Genomic DNA, 12829 nt, shown 5'->3' with positions numbered 1-12829 from the left:
GGGACAAAACTCACTTAACAACTATCTCGCTTAGCAACAGAAATTTGGGGGTCAATTGTGTTTGTACGTTGAGGACTATTTGTTGGCCTTCAGCATGGGGCTCTTTTACAAGCTAGTGTATTATGCAGGGAGGTGAACAAGCTGGACACTACCACTGAGAGTATGGAGGCCCTCTCCCCTTGGTAGGAAGTACCTCAAGTATTAAGTATTAAGATTTTCACTGCCTTTGTGTTGCTGTTCCTAAGTGACAAAAGAAACAAGAACTGAGTCATTTGTAAGACGTTATCTGCATTGTTACTTACATTGTCATCTGATCTATGGGGGTGGCTCCTCTGTAATTATCAGATGGGAACTCAAAAGTCTTCACAATAACCGGATACTAAATTTGAGTAAGACCAAGCTCTCTGTTTCTGTACCTGTAGTGTTCATTTTGCTCACTTTCTGTGGCTCAAATATCCATTCAGTGAGAATCGACTCATTTGATGGCATTGAATAATGCAATATCCTTGTTGTGTATGTGTATGTGTATTGTATTAAAATGTGGGTGTTCTAAATAAAGTCCTAAGCTATTTAAAAAGGAAATGGTGAAAAAATAACCAAAACATTTTGTCATTTATTCCTCTTGGCATTTCGGTTGGAATAATGTATCCCAATTTTCTCTTCCCAACCACTCAACTGAACTTGCACACTTCATTGGAGGCTGATAACCCCAACAAACAGAGTGCAAGATGGAACTGCACAGATAAGGAGTAGTATCATGAATCTTCATGGAATCCCTCCCAATGTAAATCCATCCTCTATGTATACCAAACCACCCCAAAGAATAGCAGACATTTTACTAATTTATTGTCTCGTACAGTCCAACACAAATCAAAATATCAATTTCTTTGCAGCCACAGCACTTTGTGGCGAACTAATGACATAGCTTTTGTCTGTCTTTAAGAAACAAGGAACGTAATGGCTCAGTGGCTAAGACACTGAGCTTGTCGATCAAAAGATCGGCAGTTCAGCGGTTCAAATCCCTAGTGCCACGTAACAGGGTGAGCTCCCGTTACTTGTTCCAGCTTCTGCCAACCTAGCAGTTCGAAAGCACGTAAAAAATGCAAGTAGAAAAATAGGGACCACTTTGGTGGGAAGGTAACAGCGTTCTGTGTGCCTTTGGCATTTAGTCATGCCGGCCACATGACCACTTAGACTTCTTCGGACAGTGCTGGCTGTTTGGCTTGGAAATGGAGATGAGCACTGCCTCCTAGAGACGGGAACGACTAGCAGATATGTGCGAGGGGAACCTTTACCTTTACCTTAAGAAACAAGAGGTAATCATCAATGGGTATGGCTTTAGTTAATAAAACATGAATCCAAGGAACCAAAATTCGGCACCATACAAATCTTTTATGGGGAGGATAATCATATGAGAATCTGCTTTCCTTCACCCTGGACTACCTAATTTATGCTCCTTGAGAAAGGGACAATTTGTAGGTAGGAGGGGGAGAGAGCACGGAGTGGCCAGAGTTTACATAGAAGGTCTCTGGGATTTAGCCCAAGGATTTCTCAATTTAGGCAAAATCATCATCCATAATGAAGCCATCAAACTAGTTGCATGCTGGTCTTCCATAGAAGAGGCAATTGCTAATATATTGGATGCAGCAGAGTGTTACAGGAGGAGTGTTTCCAATTGGGAGAAAAATATTCCAGATATGTGTGATAAAAGAAGGTACAAAAAGCTCTTCAAGTGATTCACCAGAAAACTACTTATGTGCTTGTTATGTTGCTTTCTCAAATTGGTTTTACTATTTATGTGATTGCAAACACCAGCCAAACAACACAAGTGTTGCTCTGACAACACACTGCTGCTCCTTCGATATTTCAGCCACTGTTGAGAAAGGTTTCGAGTCAATGAACAACTTAAACCTGGATGGGCTGCATTCCATTCAGGAAAGGTAAGCATACCTTCCAGATGAAATAGTTGGATAACACTCTTGAAACTTCTGTTGAAAAACATTGTCATGCAGTACAATTTTGAATCAGGCACAGAAGAAATTAGGGAAAACCAGAAATTAATCATAGTGGAGAAAAGTTTGCTTCCCAATAGTTAAAGTAATGCTAACAGTGTTACTCACTTACAAGTTGCCCCGAATTACATTACTAAAATGAAAAATAATGGATTAATGAGTGCATTTTCATGAACTGGACTATCAACTCCATTCAGTTCTACTATACAAAATACATTCCTAGGTTCTGAATTCTTGAGTGTTATATGGGTGTCGCAGGTACTGATGGGTGGATCTCAGATATTTTTTAAAAAGTAAATGAATAAGCCCAAAGTCTAATCACCATTTAAATATTCCTGATGTTGTGAAATCAAAACCAGCAACAATAGGTGTTCCATTAAACACTTGCAATATGCATATACCGTAATTAATGTGTTCCCCTCCCATCCTAGAGCTGGCAAGAAATAATCTCTTGACTGCCATCTAGAGAATGACTAGATTTATGCGGCATCTGGGTAAGTAGGCTGTTGAAGAGCTGGTGTTTGAGAAGAGTTTAACAGTGGAGATCAGTGTGGGAGCTGCACACAATGCTCAACACAATAGGCAAGAAGAAGAAATGAAGAGGCAGGGGTCCTGGAAGCTACTGGAAAGGAAATACAAGACAGGAAGTCTTTTCAATTAGACATCCAATTAAGCCAGGGACAAGTTAGTAAATTACAGAGTTTTACACTCTCTAGATTAGTGGCTCCCAACCTTTTGGGCACCAGGGACCGGTTCCATGGAGAGAGGTTTTTCCGCGGACCAGAGGGGATATGGTTTCGCATGCTGCCTGCATCCCATGGATGGGGCTTCACTTGTTTGTGGCCCAGTTTCTGGCATGCCACAACCCAGTGCTGGTCCACAGACTGCTGCTTTAGATTGATGGCAGACCTATCCCTCCCCCCCCCCCCGCCTTTAACAATCCACAGGATACCAGTAGAACAGGATACTAGTAGATACTTGGAGCCACGGGATTACCAATACAAAACACACTATTTCAGATTGTTATCCTCTGCATCAATAGCCTGCATATTACCTGCCTGCAGCATGACAATCTATTCTCTGGCTGCTTTAGCTGCAGATGGACGATGAGATACAGACGGGTGGCATGGCAATAAAGCCCCTTGGAAATTGTTAGTGAGCTATCTTCAGACCAGTGCTGAGCGGATTTGTGGATAATTTTATCTTCTCTCTCTCTCTCACACACACACACACACACATACACAAAACACACACATCACTTCTCACAGCACTTAACAACTAATTTCTGTTGTGGATTTAAGGGCTTTGCAGAAAGATTTATTAGAGGTCTTTTTTTTTTTAAAGAAAGAATTTTCACATCTCAGGAAATATCAAGGTTGACTAAAATCAGCTGGGAGAACTGAAGCACACAAAAAGAAGAAAAATGAGAAATAATACCAGATAGTATTTTGTGTCTAGAAAGATTCCCTTGATTCACACAAATATTTAATATTTATCATGTCCTACAAAAATCAGAAGCCTCCACTAAATTAATACAGAAAAAAAATGTAGGAAATAGAATGGCTACTAGTTATTTCTGTGAAGTCAAAATAAGCAGTAAACTTGGAACTAATGGAGGGAATGTTGAAAGAAATGTCCATCTGTGTTTAGTTCCAAGTGGGGAGAAAGACACTGGAAACATGGAGGCTATTTGGAAAGATGGTTTAATGGTAGACAGGACCACATGATTTGAGGTCCTGGGCAATTGAGCACATATGTGTGTGAGAGAGAGGTTTATACTCTCTCTTGGGCCCCGCCTTGGAGCTTCCTGTTCCTGTGTAAGAAATGTATTCTGATTGGTTGTCAGACTCCCATGGGGCCATGCAGGGGTAACTTTGTAGATTGTCTTGAGTCCCAGGCTTGGTTGAATCTTGCTGGGTGATGTAATGAAGGGGCTTTGAACAATTCCTATTATGGCTTAATGGCTTTGTCCTGGTTTGGATCTTGAGTGAGGGCTAATCCTATCACCCTGGAGCTGAAGGTCTTTTGTAGATAAGATGGCCCAGTCTTTTGTCTTGTAGATAGGTTGGCACCAGTCTTTCTGGGGTTATTAACAAAGATGGGGGCTGCTTTCCAAAAATATGTTTCTCCTTTTCTCATCCAGGAAGGTATAATATTCTGCCTTTTTAATATTTCCTAGAATATTTCATTCTTCTAGGAGAGGGGTGGGTGCTAACTTCCTACGGGAAGTAAAATAATCCCCCTCCCCCAATTGCCCTGAGCATTTATGCTAAATAATCATCTATATAAGCAACCCCAAAAATTAGAGCATGCAGTATGCAGCTGTCATAAAGAAGACAAGAAACATCCGTAGAACAATCAGGGGAAATTTCTTTAGGGGAATTTCTAGATGACATATTTCCCCTAATGACATATTCCCTTCTCCTTTTTCAGTAATCGAGCTTGAAGAAAAATCAAGAAACGGAGCCAAACAAAAATTGAAAGATTCCTCCATTGCTTGCTAACAGCCACATTGAGGAAGGATTACAAAGGGAAAACAAAGGAGCATTCAAAAATCTTTGAAGTAACTATTTTGTCTCTTGGCCTCTTCTACAAGCCAGAGAAGGTGTGGCAGATAAAACCTTCCCCAAGCCCATGTTTACATGTGTATTCAGCGCCCTCTAGGGTTCAGGTGGGATATCTCTTCTTTCCACAAAGAACAATGCCAGACTTGTATTGCTGAACTGCATTCCAAAATGAAAGCGCCTGTGAAAAATCCAAAAGGATTAGCAACTAAGCTTTGAATAACATCCCTTGTAGACTGAGGGGTGGAGGGAGAGAGAGATTCTGCTTCAGCAGCAGATCAAACAAAGACTGAATCTTTTGGGGTTGTGGGATGGGTGGGACAGCTCCAAATAGTCACGCTAACTTTTTTTTGCATTTGAAATGAAAAAATATAGCTTCTCCAAATGCAGGACTGGATGACAAGTAACAGCTTAAAAGGGCATCCAAACGTACTCTCCTCACTCTAGCTATTGCACTGCATTGGAAGATACAGAATTTTGCAGGAAAGAAAGAAATGCATATTGGAGAAACAACCGTAAAGTAGGATTCCCCAAACTTGCAATGAGTTAAAATTAGATGGAGTCATGTGGAAAGATAAATTTAGCAGCAAGAGGAAAGTTTCATTCTTCCATATGATGAGGGCAAATCCCAAGACATTCTTTCATTGAAGGTAAAGAAAAGATGGTATGGTTTTACACAGAAACTGACCAAACAAGCAGTTGAGTGTTTTTTCAAGACTAAAATAAGACTTCAGTGTTATTCCAGGGGCTCATGAAGGCAACTTGATAAAATAGTAAAGATCGTAAGGCATCTCATGCATCTCTCTGGCTTCGGCATCCAAGAGGAACTGTTGAAAAGTCAATGTGGCAGACTCAAGAGAATGATCAATGTCCTACCCCTCAGATCAAATTAAATCTTCTATCCAGCCAGGGGTGGGCTGCTGGGTATTCTCAGGGGTTCAGGAGAACCTCTAGCTAAGATTCTGTGCAGTTCGGAGAACCCCCAAATTCCACTGCTGGCTGGCCCCGCCCCGCCCACCCCACCCCTCCCAGGAGTCCCCACATGGCCCATTTTGGATGCAGGTAAATGCAGGGCGCGCGCGGAGGCTCAGGGAGGGCAAAAAATGGGCCTACTGGAAGTTCGGGAAGAGGGCCAGAGGGCCTCCGGAACTTGGGGAGGCCATTTTCGCCCTCCCGGAGGCTCAAGTAAAGCCTCCAGAGCCTGGGGAGGGCAAACACACACACACACCCGCCATGGTGCAGGAGGCCAACTAGGCCACGCCCACCATGGCCACGCCCACCCAGCAATCAAGCAGAGAACCCCTTGCTAAATTTTTTGAAACCCACGCCTGTATCCAGCTACTATCCACTCTGATAGTTTTTCTCTGGAGTTTCAACCATGGCTTATAACCTAGCATTCTTTGAACTGAAAACACCAGCTGAAGACAGTTCAGACGTAGAAAGCAGATGTTTCTACAGAATTTCAGAGCCTCGCTGCTATCAACTGAGTAGCAGAAAACAATATCAGTATGAAATTAACTCTAATCTAATAAACAAGCTTTGGGTTAATTCCCTCTTTGAAAAGCTGATTTTTCTAAAGACGATGAGATTTTCCTGTTTCTGTTACCTAAATCAACAATACCTTCCTTCCCCACCAACACACACTTAAACTGAAGTCCATTGGAGTCTCTCTGCCATTTTAATTCCCCTCTTTATGTAAACCGGCCCTTAAAATTTGAGAAGTCGCAGTTACCAAATGATTAGATTCTATTGCCAGATTTGATCTCTACATCAATTATCTTTTCCTCTTAAAAAGGAATTTGGGGATGGGGCTTGGTGAACAGAGATGGGATGAGTGTTCTTGTAGTTTCATGAAAGCCACGCCAAGCACACATTTGTGGGATTGGAAACAACAAGCTGAGCTGTTTGGACCTGAAGGATGAATTACAAAGAAATCTTTTTTTTAAAAAAAAAAAAGTCTCTTGCTTTTGTCCTCCCACTGAAAGACATTCCTGTACTTTGTTAGGTGGGAGGTTATTTTGAGCTGGGAAAATAGCTACAGCTGTGCATTCACAGGGAGATACAAGGAGATCATTTCACCTCAGTTTCCAATCCGCAAAATTTGGAGAATAATAGTATCCTGTTTTATGTGCAATGATGGACGAACGGCTGGACGAAACGACTGCAAAGTATTTGGAACACCCAAATGCTCTTTACCTTTTATTGTAAAATATAACTTTAAATATGTTCAGCCTGCTAAACAACTGCGTAGAGGCAGCTTTACTTTGGAAGAGGATATAAAGCTATAAAAGCATAATGCTGATCAACAATCAAGGCCGTCACCGCTATGAAAAAAAATCATTTTTTAAAAAAAGGTAATAGCAAAGTTTAGCAGCATTTCCACATTTACAGATTACATTACAGCAGATTCAATTCCCAAATATCTACAGTATTTGGATAGCAGGGCAGAAAACACTATACAGGTAGACCTCGGCTTACAACAGTTCATTTACTGACCATTCAAAGTTACAACGGCACCGAAAAAAGCGACTTGTGACCATTTTTCACACTTATGACTGTTCCCATGGTCACGTGATTTACATTTAGATTCTTGACAGCTGGTTCATATTTATGACGGTTGCGGTGTCCCGGGGTCATATGATCACTTTTTGCAACCTTCTGGGGAAGCCAGATTCACTTAACAACCATGTTACTAATTTAACAACTTCAGTGATTTACTTACTTAAACAACTGTGGCAAGAAAAGTCATAAAATGGGGTAAAACTCAACAAGTTTCTCACTTAACAACATACATTTTGGGCTCAATTGTGGGCGTAGGTTGAGGACTACCTGTATTGGTCATTCTTGCATGAAAGTTTAAATAATGTAAGCCTACGCGCAGTTGGTTGTTCAAGTAGAAGGCCAACACATAGAGACATATATGATAATACATAGTACCGTAGCAATCCTTGATTTATGATCATAATTGGGACCAGAATATCCATTGCTAAGCAAGGTGGTTTTTAAGTGAGACACACCCAATTTCATGACCCTTTTTGCCATGGTTAAGTGAACCACTGCAGCTGTTAAGTGAATCATGCAGTTGTTAAGTGAGTCCAGCTTCCTTCATTGACTTTGCTTGTCAGAAGCCAACTGGGAAGGCCACAAATGGAGATCGTGTGACCCTGAGGACACTGCAAATGTCATAAGTACATGCCAATTGCCAAGAACTCTAATTCTTTTTTAAAAATATTTTTATTTTTATTTTTCATAAGCACATTTACATGTATAGTCATTTCCATCATTTTTCATTCATCTTTTTTAACTTTCATTTTTCATTTTTACTTTTTCAGGGCTGCTCTTTTACCCCTTACCTTTACTCTAACCTTTCTTCTTCTCCCCCCCTTCTCCTCCCCTGTTTCTCCTCCTACTTCCTTCGTTCTTCCTCTCCTTCTCTTTCCTACTTCCCCTTCTCTTCCCCCACTCCTCTCTTCTTCCCCCCTTCTAACCTTCTCCTCTACTCCTCTTTCCCCTCCCTCTTCTTCCTCCCCTTTTCCTTTTCTTCTTTCTCCTCTTCTCTCCTCTCCTCTCTTTTCCCTTCCTCTCTCTCTACTCCTTCCCCTCTCTCCGCACTCTAATTCTGATCACATGATCATGGGGAATGCTGCGATGGTCATTAAGTACGAGGACCAGTCATAAATCACATTTTTTTCAGTGCCAGTGTAACTTTGAATGGTCACTAAACAAATGGTTATGAATCACGAACCACCCTTTATGCGCATGTGTTTCTTCACATACTTGCTACAAGAAACTCAGGTGTAATTGGTAAATTTTGTATTTACACTGCAACAGTGAAAGCAAGAAAAATGGGGGATATCCTACAGTATAAGAAGTATACTGGCATAGGATAAATGGAGAGCTACAATAACACTCCCTAAAATGTGTGTTCCTAAAATATTTTTAGTCAGACAGACTTAATTAACCCAATTATCTAGGTTCCTATTACACAAAGAGCCAGGAACTAACCATAACTGGCTGGGTTTGCATAGCACCCTATGCTGAAATATGGTCAGTTAGTTTAGAACTGAGTGGGTCCTATAAAGAGGGGGGTACATTTAGTTGCATTCCTCTCATTTGTTGACCCATTTTCTTACAAGGGAGGGAGGAAGGGAGGAAGGGAGGAAGGGAGGAAGGGAGGAAAGAAGGAAGGAAGGAAGGAAGGAAGGAAGGAAGGAAGGAAGGAAAGAAGGAAGGAAGGAGGGAAGGAAGGAAAGGAAGGCACTCCATCCACCTGAAGTTCAATGTAGAGTATCTTTCCCGACAAGTTCAGTCTCTTAGGAAGGTGTGGCAAGTAAAGCAAGCGTTCTCATTTACCATATAAGGTTATCTCTTGGTCTCCTCAGGATTGACTGGCCTATCAGGAAAGGAATGCAAACATTCCAGCCCTTAAACTAAGAACTCAGAATATCTGCCAGGAGTTTCTTCTGTTGTTGTTTTTTTCTTTCAATAAATTGCTTTCAGCTCACCAGGTGTATTGGCAGCAGTGCCCAAGTTTAGCAGTGGTGGAGTGCTAGTCAGAGCCACTCCTGACTTGACTTTCAATTAAGGCTGGAACTGGTCATCACAGGATTTCTCTTCACCCTGAAACCCAACAAAACCAACAATGCCTGGATTAATCGGACCAATTAAAAATCTATTGGCTGCATTTATATAACATGCAAAACTTTGTCCAGATTTAAGTTTAAGTAATATGTATGTTTCTTGGGGGACTTAGAATTCCTTCAAAACAGCTTGTGGGGTCTGCTTGTGGTTCACTGCACTGAGAGAACATCAAAAAAATGGGGTTAATTCAGAAACTGTATTGCGCATTGCTAAAACACTCCTTGAGTGAAGATTTTCCCAAGTGTGTGAGGTTTTTCACAGCGGTATAGAAACTGAATACCTTCCTTACTGGCAGGGAAACCAATAATACCCTGAATATTAGTGACATTTGTCAACACTGCAGTCACAACTGCTTGAATTCATTCCATGATCCAAAACAACATAATTGTAAGTAATTAGGTGGCCATTTCCTATAGAACCTAAGTGATCTTGGCTGACTTCAAAAGTTAAGCAGGGTTAGCCTTGGTTGAGATTTTTGGAGCACTCCCTGGAATTTGCAGGCTTGTTGGTTAATGTGAGAAATGTATTTATTTTCATCAAGAAAGTGATTCCAGGAGACAGCTATGGCAGCTTCTGCATGCCCAGGGAACAGCATGGATTCAGTCACTGGGAGTCCAGCGCAGCTCAAGGCTGTTTTTTTGTTTGTTTATTCAAAATGCAACAAACTTTTCATGAATTGCTGCTCGTCCCAATGGCAATCAGAGTTTCGAATTCTATGCACTGGAAGAGGAGAAAATCTTAGGAGCCATGTGAGAAATTATTGAATAGAAACAATAGTCATATTCAACACTTTTTGTGTGAGAACCCCAGCATACGTGGAGACATGGAAATGAAATAACATGTAAACATTTGGATCAGTTTTAAAAATTGTAGCTGTACAGTGCTGTTAAAAGGTAAAGGTAAAGGTTCCCCTGCACATGCATGCTAGTCGTTTCCAGTTCTAGGGGGCGGTGCTCAACTCCGTTTCAAAGCCAAAGAGCCAGCGCTGTCCAAAGATGTCTCCATAGTCATGAGGCCGGCATGATTAAACGCCAAAGGCTCACGGAACACTGTTACCTTCCTACCAAAGGTGGTCCCTATTTTTCTACTTGCATTTTTTACATGCTTTCGAACTGCTAGGTTGGCAGAAGTTGGGACAAGTAACGGGAGCTCACCCCGTTACACGGCACTAGGGATTCGAACCACTGAATTGCCGACCTTCTGATCGACAAGCTCAGCATCTTAGCCACTGCGTCACCGCATTCCTACAGTGCTGTTAGCTGTTGTATTATTCCAAGAAAAGATATGGCTGCTTTTAAAAAATGCAGTCAGATGCCATGTTTGCATCCCTTGCATACTTGAAAGCATCTTTTATATCCTTTCACCATCTCCTGCTTTGGATATTTTGGGCTCATCTCCCAAATTTTCATGCAACAAAGGATTTGTCCACAGGAGAGGAGGGAGGGAGGGAGGGAGGGAGAGACAGAGAGAGGGGCGGGATAAAATTTAGAAACCACTCATCTCACAGACTCATATGACAGGGTTATGCTAACACTTTGTCTGGAACATACATTTTATGAGAGATCTAACCATCATCATCTGTATTTGTAAGAGGATTTTGTTCAGAGATCTGGATTTTGAAGGGTGAAATGAACATTTTGGAGCAGTTGCATCTGAACCCTGGGCTTGCAACTCTAACTCTGTAGTGTGCACCAGACATGTTCTGAATCATACTGTTCTTCAAATCCAGATTTCCGCAGAACCCTACTTAGAAAGATGGTTCTACCTTTTTTTCTTACAAGATGTTTACTAAGGAGAAATGGTTTTTTTTAAAAAGCATAATGACTTTGATTGGTATTTTGCAATTGGGAAGATTGCAAGGAGAGTGGGAGTCTTTGACCATATTAGATCCTAAATAAAAATTTATCCAGCCAAATTTTCTGGTGACTAGTTTCACTTCTCATCCAACAGATTCTGAAATGAATAGTTTTGAAATGTGTTTTTCCTATTTCCAAATAAGAAATTTGTGACTTGCCTCAATCCTTGATTAAATTTGTGACAGGAAGACAAAATCCAAGCCTCTGGGACCAATTTTATCCACTGGCTCTCATGAAGGCTAATTTGAAATATTTTCATCTATATCACTCTGTTTAGTATCTTTAGAACATGGCTGAGTTAGATACATGCACGTATACATACACGAACGCACACACATATGCATACATACAAACATAATGTAAGTTGAAAGATATATTTGCCCAACAGGCAAACTTAACTGTGCTTGGCATGATTCTGAGTGAATATAAATAGGAATTTAAGAACAGCCAGTAATTTCTCATTCTGGTGCCAAGATTGATCCTTATCAACTCTGAAGACTTCAATTAGATCATGAATTTTAGGGTGTCAACATCTGGAAAGAGAGAGAGGCAGAGACAGAGAGATTAAGGAATGGAGGAAGGAGGGAAGGAATGGAGAAATTAGGGTTAGGGGGAAAATAAGGGGGTGCTTTTTGTCATTAAATATGTAGTGTTTTGACTGCATTTGTGGGCACATATTATCTATGAGATGAGATATCACTTATATCAACATGTCCTCCAGAGGTTTCAAATACCAGTTTCCCTCAGCTCCAGCTACCATCGTCACTAACACTAGCACTTAAAACTTATATACTGCTTCACAGTGCTTTGCAGCCCTCTCTAAGCAGCTTACAGAATCAGCATATTGCCCCCAACAATCTGGGTCCTCGTTTTACTGACCCCGGAAAGATTGAGCCAGTGAGAATCAAACTGCCTGCTGCCTGCAGTTGTAATGCATATTGTAACCCTAAATGTCTGAGTAACACAGACATTGCCTATTTTGGTGTTTTGTTATATCTCTTCCTTGAGATAGGAGAATTTCACACAAAAGATGCATATGAAGTGCCATAGAGCCCAAAGGAATCTGTATGTCATTTAAAAGAGTGACCTGTTCATCTTGGAAGCCCAAACGACCAAAAAAAGAGGAGACAAGCTTTGTGCCTAGATAGGCAAGCATTACCAATGCGGTAATGAGGACATTTTAACAAACCACTTTAAATTTCTTTTCTTGGGTATTTTTAAAGTTGAAGGCCATCTGTTTTTGTTTTTATAGTACAGGTAGTTCTCGGTTTACAACCATTTGTTTAGTGACCATTCAAAGTTACAATACAACCGGTCCTCATACTTATGACCATCACAGCATTTCCACAGTCACATGATCAAAATTCAGCACTTGGTAATCAACATGAATGGTTTCAGTCTCCCAGGGTCATCTGATTGCCGTTTGCGATCTTCCCAGCTGGCTTCTGACAAGCAAAGTCAATGGGGGAAGCTGGATTTGCTGTGTGATTCATTTGACAACCATAGCAAAAAAAGGTTGTAAAAGCAGGCACGACTCATTTAACAACTGCCTTGCTTAGCAACAGAAATTGTGGTTCCGATTGTGGTCGTAGGTGGAGGACTACCTATATTGAGTCACTCTAGGTTTAGTACTGACACCTAACTATTCCTAATCAATCTGTGCATGCTGGGTTGTGGGTGGCTAAGTTTCGTTTCTCTTGGTACATTAATAAAGCAGATGGCACAGCAGCTTCTCACACAAAGGTGTTTTAATCAA

The 12829-nt window shown here is 41.1% G+C and overlaps 1 long non-coding RNA gene across 1 annotated transcript; it reads right to left on the bottom strand.

Moving 5' to 3' along the window:
• Positions 1 to 6762: 6762 nt before the first annotated feature.
• On the bottom strand, positions 6763 to 11618 carry LOC148115339 (uncharacterized). The gene is made up of 2 exons (XR_015732426.1): positions 11473 to 11618; positions 6763 to 9196 (listed from the first exon to the last, which is right to left on the bottom strand). It is a non-coding gene; the product is annotated as an uncharacterized LOC148115339 (long non-coding RNA).
• Between the last annotated feature and the right edge of the window lie 1211 nt (positions 11619 to 12829).

This window comes from Pantherophis guttatus, chromosome 2 (assembly GCF_059756535.1).
Source record: "Pantherophis guttatus breed Tessera chromosome 2, ASM5975653v1, whole genome shotgun sequence".
Taxonomy (NCBI): Eukaryota; Metazoa; Chordata; class Lepidosauria; order Squamata; family Colubridae; genus Pantherophis; species Pantherophis guttatus.
This window is presented reverse-complemented; position numbering and strand designations above follow the sequence as displayed.